This window comes from Piliocolobus tephrosceles, chromosome 4, assembly GCF_002776525.5.
Source record: "Piliocolobus tephrosceles isolate RC106 chromosome 4, ASM277652v3, whole genome shotgun sequence".
In the NCBI taxonomy this organism is placed as follows: Eukaryota; Metazoa; Chordata; class Mammalia; order Primates; family Cercopithecidae; genus Piliocolobus; species Piliocolobus tephrosceles.
This window is the reverse complement of record NC_045437.1, coordinates 112,757,840-112,766,186: the sequence shown is the minus strand read 5'-3', so window position 1 is coordinate 112,766,186 and position 8,347 is coordinate 112,757,840. Positions and strand designations below refer to the sequence as shown.

At 51.3% G+C, this 8,347-nt stretch overlaps 1 protein-coding gene across 1 annotated transcript in view; it reads left to right on the top strand.

Annotated features, from left to right (window-relative positions):
• The window catches only part of LOC113220390 (protein FAM83G), a 19,844-nt gene that overhangs the window by 8,115 nt on the left and 3,382 nt on the right, over positions 1 to 8,347 (top strand). The gene's annotated exons all lie outside the window — the stretch shown is intronic.

Here is an 8,347-nt window from a genome sequence, read left to right as displayed (position 1 = left end):
TGCGCCTGGCCCTGATGGCTACTTTTTGTTATTTTTATGCCATCTAAGTAATGACTGGTATTGATTTGCTGAGGTTCAAATTTTGAATTCTAGTTTTTCTTAAACATGACTCATTTTAATAAGAATATGTTCAACTCTGGTGTGCTTTATCAGTCAAAAATACAAATTAATTATGCAGAGAATATTATTTTCTTTTTTGAGACAGAGTCTCCCTCTGTCGCCCAGGCTGGAGTGCAGTGGCGCAATCTTGGCTCGCTGTAACCTCCCCCTCCCGGGTTCAAGCAATTCTACTCCTTCAGCCTCCCGAGTAGCTGGGATTCAGGCATGCTTCACAATGCCTGGCTAACTTTTCTATTTGTATAAATTGTAAAATCTGGGACCTGGTATAAGGCCTGGATGTCCACCCTGGGCTTGATTTTAGCAGGGGCCTGAAGTTCTCCTAGCACCTGGTGTCCACCTGAGGCCTGGGTGTCAACCTGTGAGCAGATGTCCACCTGGGGCCTGAGTGTTTCTCGGTGCCTGAGGACTTCCTGGGCCCGGATGTCCACATGGGACCTAGATGTGCACCTGGGGTCCAGTGTTCACCAGGAGCCAAGGTATCCACCTGGGGCCTGTGTCCACCCAGGGCCTGATGTCCATTTAGAGTCAAGTGTCCACCTGAGACTCTGTGTCCACCTGGGGCCCAGGTGTCCTTCAGGGGCCTGGTTTTGACCTGGGACCTGGGCATTTACCAGGGGCCTCAGTGAACACTTGGGGCCTAATGTCCACTTGGATCTTGGTGTGCAGCTAGGGTCTGATGTCCACCAGGTTCCTACGTATCCTCCTGAGGCCTGGTGTGTTACTGGGGCCTGATTTCTGCCTGGTTTCTACCTGCGGTGTCGGTATCCACCTGGTTACCGTTGTTTACTTGGGACCTGGTGTCCCTCTGGGGCCTATGTCCACCTTGGATTTGTTGATCCTCTGGGGCCTTGTGTTCACCTGTGCCCTGGGTGTCAGCTTGGTACCTGATATTCACCTGGGGCCTCCACAGCCACCTGGGGCCTGGTGGTCCCTTGAAGCCTGGAGTCCTGGGTCTTCATGTCAACCTGGTATCCACCTGGGTCCTGGGTGTCCACTTGGGGCCACATGTCCAGCTCTGGTCTGAGTGTCCCCATGGGGCCTGATACACATCAGGGGCCTAGGGCATTTACTTAACGCCTGGTGTCCGTGTGGAGCGTGCCATCCTATGAGGATTGATACTCAGATGGGGCCTGGTATCCTCTTCGGGCCTATTGTACTCCTGGAGCCTGAGTGTTTACCTGGAGTCTGATACCCATCCTGTGCCTGCTGCCTACATAGGGCCTCATGTTCCCCCCGAGCCTGGATGTCCACCTGAGTCCTTGGTGTCCTCTGTGGGACAGCTGTCCACCTGTGACTTTGTGTCCAGCTGTGGGCTGGGTGTGAGCCTGGTGCTTGATGGACACCTTGAGTCCGTGTGCACCTGGGGCTTTGTGTCTATCTGGGGACTAGTGTCTACTTGGAGCCTGATGTGTACATAGGGACTGTGTACTTATCTGGGACCTGATGTCCGTCTAGAACCAGATGTTCCCCTGGAGTCAGGGTGTCCATCTAGGGCCTAACTTTCACCAGGGGCCTGGTGTTCACCAGGGGCCTAGGTATCCGCCTGGGGCCTGCTGTCCACCTGGGGCCTCCTGTTCACCTTGGCCCTGATACTTACCTGAGGCCTGGACATCCACTTGGAGCCTGGAGTTCAAGTGGTGCCTGGTGTTCTGCCGAAACGCCTGAGGTCCATCTGGGGCCAGGTTTCCACCTGGGGCCTGGTATGTACCTGAGGCATGGGCGTTCACCTGGGGCCTGATGTTTAGCTGGGGCCTGGTGTTCACCTGGGGCCTCCGAGCCAAACTGCAGCCTGATGTCCTCCTGAGGCCTGATGTCCGTGCAGGAACTGGAGTCCCTCTGGGACCTGGTGTCTACCTGGGGTCTGGTGTCAACCTGCCGCCTGATGTCCAGTGTCCACCGTGAGTCCAGTGTCCACTTGGGGCCTGATGTTTTCCTGAGGCCTTTGTGTCCACTGGGGCCTTACGTCCGCCTGGAGGGGATGTGTCCCCATGCACCCGCCCTCGTCCTGGGGAGAGTGGGTAGGGAGTTGCTCTGGCCCTGCCCCTTGTCATCCAGGAACTGCCCCTCCTGCCCACATGGTAGGAAGGTGTCATCTTGGCTCAGGCAGGTCTGGGTTTTAAACTGGGGCCTTATATTTACCTGCGGACTGCTGTCCACGTGGGGCCTGTTGTCCCCGGTAGGTAATGGGTATTCACCTGGAGCCTCATGTCCACTTGGGGTCGAAGTGTTCACCTGGGGCCTGATGTTACCTACCATAGGCATTGCACAGAATACACACAGACTGGAAAGGAAGAAAGAACGGAAACGTGGGAACTACGTGTGCAGTATAAGGAAAGTGAAAATAGCAACCAGGAAAGAACACAAAGAAAGTATGAGAAGGATGGTATGAAGAAGAAACAAACCAACCTAGGCCCAGTTTTCTAAGAAACATTGGAAACCACAGTGAAATGAAGTGTCAGATGGAATCAAGCCATCTCTGGATTTTCCCCTGTGGGCCAGTCAGTGTCAGCAGGGATAGGAGTGACTGGGATTCTCCTAGATTACTGTTAGGCCTAGAAATTGCTGAGGCCGCCCTGAAAACGTCCTACTCACTTTTCAGAAAATCACAACTTGGAAAGTACAGCAAAACCAAAGAAGGCTGAGAGCTTACCTTGGAGAAAGTTCTCACAGTCCTGGGTGCCACTGGCTGGCTGGCTCTGTGGTTGCTTTGCCAGCAGGCAGCCTTCTTTCAGCCCCCTTTCTTATATCAGGTGGCGGTGGCTGATGACCCACGTAGCCTTTGGCCTTGAGGAATAGCCCAGTAGGTTGACCTAGGCCTGGGGCAGCGGTGAGGGCAACATTCTGTGGCACTGCCCGTTTCGTGCTGGCAGCAGGATGGGGCGAGGCTCCAGGTCCCCAATTCCAGCACCTGATTTGGAAGCCCCCAGCGGCCTGCAGCACAACTTGGTGGAGGGGAGCCTGGGCAATCGCAGCTGCACCTGTTCCCAGTGCCGCCTCCAGATCTTCATGCCTTGAGCAGTGACTTGGGCCAAGAAGTCAGTTTCCTGGATTGTGTCTTCAGGAGGACATGATCCTGAACTGTGAGGGGTGGGTGTACAGCAACTCTCCACAAACTTTCCCCAGGAATAGGGAGGTGTGCATGGTGCCACAGCCCTTTTTGGGTAGACATAAGGCCCCAAGTGGACATCCAGGCCTCAGTCAATATCCAGGACGGAAGTGGAGACCTAGGTTCCAGGCAGACATCAGGCCTCAAGTGGACCCCCAGGCCTCAGTCAATATTTGGGACCGAAGTAGAGACCTAGGTTCCAGGCAGACATCAGGCCTCAAGTGGACAGTCCCAGGTGAACACTGGACATCAAACACCAGATTGATGCTGTGTCTTAGGGGTATGGCAGTTACCAGTTGGATTCCAGTTCCAAATGGACATTAGGCACCAGGTGGACATCAGGTTCCCAGTTGACAAATAGGTTCCAGGTGGACACCAGGCTCCAGTTGAACATCAGGCCCCAGGTGATGCCCAGGCCGCACATTGACACCTGAGCCCCAAGCAGACATGAGGCCCCAGGTGGATAGTTAGGTTCCTGGTGAACATTAGGCCCCAAGTGGACACTCTGGCCCCAGGTGGATATATGGCCTCAGGTGGCCATTGGGTCCCAGGTGCACACTGGACTTGAGGTATACATCAGGCACCAGGTTTACACCCAGGCCCCAGTTGGACAGAATGTCACAGATGGACTTCAGGCCCACAGAGGATACCTAGGCTTCAGGGGGACACCCAGACCTCTTGTGGATATTAGGTCTCCGGTGAAAATCTGGCCCTAGTTGGATACCGAGTCTTCAAGGGGACATAATAATGCCCCAAGCAGAACCCAGGCTTTAGATGGATACCAGGCTCCAGGTGGCCATTAGGCCCCAGGATGACATCAAGGCTCCAGGTGGCCACCAAGCCCCAGGTGTACCCCAGACCTCAGGTGGACATCAGGCCCCTGGTGGATGCCTACACTGCAGGGTGACATCAGGCCCCAGGTGGCTGTGTAGGTCCTAGGTGGATATCAGGCATCAGGTTGACTCTCAGGGCCCAGGTAAACGCCAAGCCACAAATGAACAGCAGGCCCAAGGGGTGGACATAGGCCCCCAGTGAACACAAGGTCCAAGATGGATGCCCAGCCTGATGCACACCTGCAGACCAGAGTTCACCTGGGGTCTGGTTTCTCCTTGGGGCTTGGGTGTTTTCCTGGGACCAATAACCCGCCTGGCATCTGGTGTCTACTTAGGGATGGATATTTACCTTGGGTCTGATGTCCACCTGGGGCCTGGTATCCATCTGGGGCCTGGATGCCCACCTGGGACTGATGTTCACCTGGGGCCTTCTGTTTGCCTAGGGCCTGATTTCCATCCTGAGACTGGGTGTCCACCTGGGGTCTGTGTCCCCGTGTGACTTGGTGTCCAACTGGGACATTGGACACCGGTAAACACCAGGCCCCATGTGGGTTACTATGGTACACCTGATGTACACCTTGAGTTCAGCGTCCACTTAGGTCCTGATAGCTACCTTAGGCCTGTTGTTCACCTGGGGCCAGGCGTTGTGCTGGGCCTTAATGTCTACTAGGAGCCTGGTGTTTACCAGGGGGTCTTGATTCCCACCTGGGGCCTGGGTGTTTACATGGGGTCTGATACCCTTCTGTGGCTTTGGTTTCAATCTGACCTGATGTTCATGAGGCATCTAGGTGTCCACATGAGGCCTAATGTCACCCTGGGACCTGATGTTCACCTGGGGCTTGGTGTCAACCTGGGGCGTGGGTGTTCACCTGAGGCCTAGTAATTTACGTGTGCCCTCCTGTTTACCGAGTTCCTAGGTGTCACCTTGTATCTTAATTTGTTCCATGAGCCTGGTGTGCACCTGGAGCCTGGGTGTCACCCTAGGGCCTGAAATTCTGGGGACTAGCTGTCCAGTTGGAGCCTAGGTATCCACTTGGGTCTGAATTTCGCCTGGGGTCTGATGTCCGTTCGGAGTGAAGTTTTCACTTGAGTCCTCATGTAAACCTGGTGCCTGGGTGTCAGCCTTGAGCCTGATGTTCAGCTGGGGTCCTGTGTCCACATTGGGCCCGATTATTCACCCAGTGCCACGTGTGCACATGGGACCTTGTCTGCCTGGGGCCTGGGAGTACTCCCTAGGCCAGGTGCCTACCTGGGTTCTGATATCCACGTTGGGCTTGGTGTTCACTTGGGGCCTGACAGCTACTTGGGGCCTGTGTATCCTCTGGGGACGGGTGTTCTGGTGTTCTTCTGGGGATGGGTGTTCACCTGCAGTCTGATACCTACTTGGGGATTGGGTATCCTCTTGGGGCCTGATGTTCCCCTATGACCTGGTGTACAACTGGGCCTGGGTGTCAGCCTGGCACCTGAATTCACTGTCCACTTGGGGCCTGGTATTTGGCTGGGGCCTGATACCACCTGAGGCCTGGGTGTTTAGGTGTGGCCTGTTATCTTTCTGTGGCCTGGGTGTTTATCAGGAGCCCAAGGTTCACCAGGCCACCTAGGTATCCACCTGGACCAAATGTCTCTCTGGGGCCTGATGTTCATTTGTTGTCTGGTGTTTACCAAGGGCTTGGGCATCCACCTGTTGACTGATGTTCAGCTGGGGCATAGATACTCACCTGGGGCCCGAGGGTACACCTGGGGCCTGACGTCTGCCTGAGGCCTAGTAATCCACATGGGCCTGGTGTTTACCGGAAGCCTAATGCTCACTTTGGGCCTGGTGTTTGCCTGGAGCCTTGGTGTCAACCTGGGGCTGGCCATCCACCGGGGGCCTAGTATCCACCTGGAGACAGGAAGTCCAGTTGGGTTCTGATGTCCTCCTAGGATCATCCTCATGTATGGTGGATGAAATTTAGGGCCTGGTGATGAAATTTAAAAGAGAACCTTAAAAGCTATCGAACCAAGTGAAGCAAGCAGAGGAAGGTCATTCCATTCCAGCAATGAGAAGAATGCGAGCCCAGCGATGGAGCTATGAGCAGCTCAGTATGTGTTGGGATCTGCAAGAGGGAGGGAAGTTGTGGGTGCACTGGAATACCGGACCCGGGATGGGAGGATGCTTTTCAAGCTGCCTTTCGCTTTCTCCTGGAATGTCATAGGAAGCCAGACTTCTTATTTGTAGGTCAGAGTTGAATGTTATGTAACATCAACATTTGGAGGGAATGACGTGGAAACACTTTTTGTAGACAGAAGAGACAGCACTTGCAAATATTTAGGAATGTAAGGGGGCATAAATTGGAAATAATTTTGTTTTTAAAACAAGTAGTTCATAATACTTCACTTTCTTTTTATTTATTTGAGATAGTCTTGCTCTGTCGCCCAGGCTGGAATGCAGTGGCATGATCTCGGCTCACTGCAACCTCCACCTCCCAGGTTCAAGCAATTCTCCTGCCTCAGCCTCCTGGGTAGCTGGGATTACAGGCACACACCACCATGCCTGGCTAATTTTTAGTAGAGCCATGGGGTCTTGCCATGTTGCCCAGGCTGGTCTCAAATTCCAGAGCTCAATGTGCTCCTCCCACCTTGGCCTCCCAAAGTGCTGGGATTACGACCAGGAGCCACTGCACCCGGCCAAGATGTTTATTTTTTAACCTTATGTTTGTCTGATGTCTGGGCTGTATGGGGTGTGGAAAGGGAAAGTAATCCACATGTAATTACACATGTAAGACATGTAATGACACAGAGGAGACTTTGACCTAAATGGTGAGACCCTGAAGTGTGGATGCTTTGGAGGAGAATAGAGATCAAAGGTTGATGATCAAAGTATTTACAAATAACTATTTTCCTTTCATTTATTTTTAATTTACAGTTCTATATAAAATTGGAAGTAATATTATTTATGTACAACTACAATAGATTTTATCCTTTTTCTAGTATTTCTGCTCTAGTTACAGAACCATGAGCGATCTCTTTGATCAACTGGAATGAAAATGTTCCAGCTGCTTATAAGATTTTTTAAAGATAATTCTTTACAACAGCCTTGGGGGGTGCAGGTTGGTGTGAGAGAAGAGTGAGTTAAGGGGATGATACGAATATCAAAGAGAAACTAATGAATAAAGAAGTCCAACATCAAGATTAGTTTCAGAAGAAGTAATTTTCCACTAAATTTTCAGATTTCCTTTTCACTTAGGAGTGTGGTTAATTAGGGAAGCTATTTCTAACACCTGCACTTTTAGAATCATATTTATTACGCAGCATTGCAAAGCAGTCTTTCCTTCCACAACCGCCAGTCCCAGGACAAAAAAGAGTATGAAGGAAAGTACCTCAGCAAACCCAGTCAGAATATGCTATGTTTGAAAATAGCCATTTTGTGGAGACCTTAGCTGAAATTTGGCTTTGAAACCATCTGGGGGCATTTCTGAATTCTTACCTGCCTTAGATTCACTAGTTTAGATGTTGGTACCGTGCTACCATAGCCACGCATCTAATGGTGGTAACCTTTCGGGTTGGATATAGTATGTTTACCAGAATTGACCTAGATTTGGCTGATCTTTGAGGAAATGTTCAGATGAAACCAGTTATGATTTCACCCTGTGCGAAAGAACATGCATATGATTTTACCATAGGTATGTTTTCTTTACATTATTTACACAGATAATTTTCTATAATATCTGGGGGCAAACTGGGGAATTTGCAGTCCAACTGGCAGGTCCCCTCAGAGACCCACGGGCCGATGGCATTGGTGCAGAGTGACCAGGTTCACAGTGCAGCTTGTGGCTCCTGTCCGACTTGCAGGGGGCTCTTCCTCCACATCCCAGCTGCCGTTTTCATAAAACAATCCGTGGTGTCCGCTCTGAGACTGGGCTCCTGGTGCTCCCACTCGCATTGCTGTAGCAAGAGATCCATAGAATATTTTAAAATATTACTTGCTATTTGCTTAAACACAGACCTTTCTAGGCTATTTCTTTTCCTTACTCCATTACTGAACAACTCCCTTACTTCTTCCTTCCCCTCTAGTATTGCTCCCAAGTAATGGATTGGTTTTAGTCCCGGAACTGAAGTACCCTGAGCTCCATTCTGAGCAGTACTCTAGAGAGACCCACGTTTTATTTATATTTTGCATTTAACAAGTTTAGCGAGTAGTTATTTTTGCTGAATTTATGGGTCCTTTGTTTTAGATTTGCAAGACAAAAACTTTTACAGACGTCTTTCTTTCTTTTTTTTTTTTTTTTGAGACGGAGTCTTGCTCTGT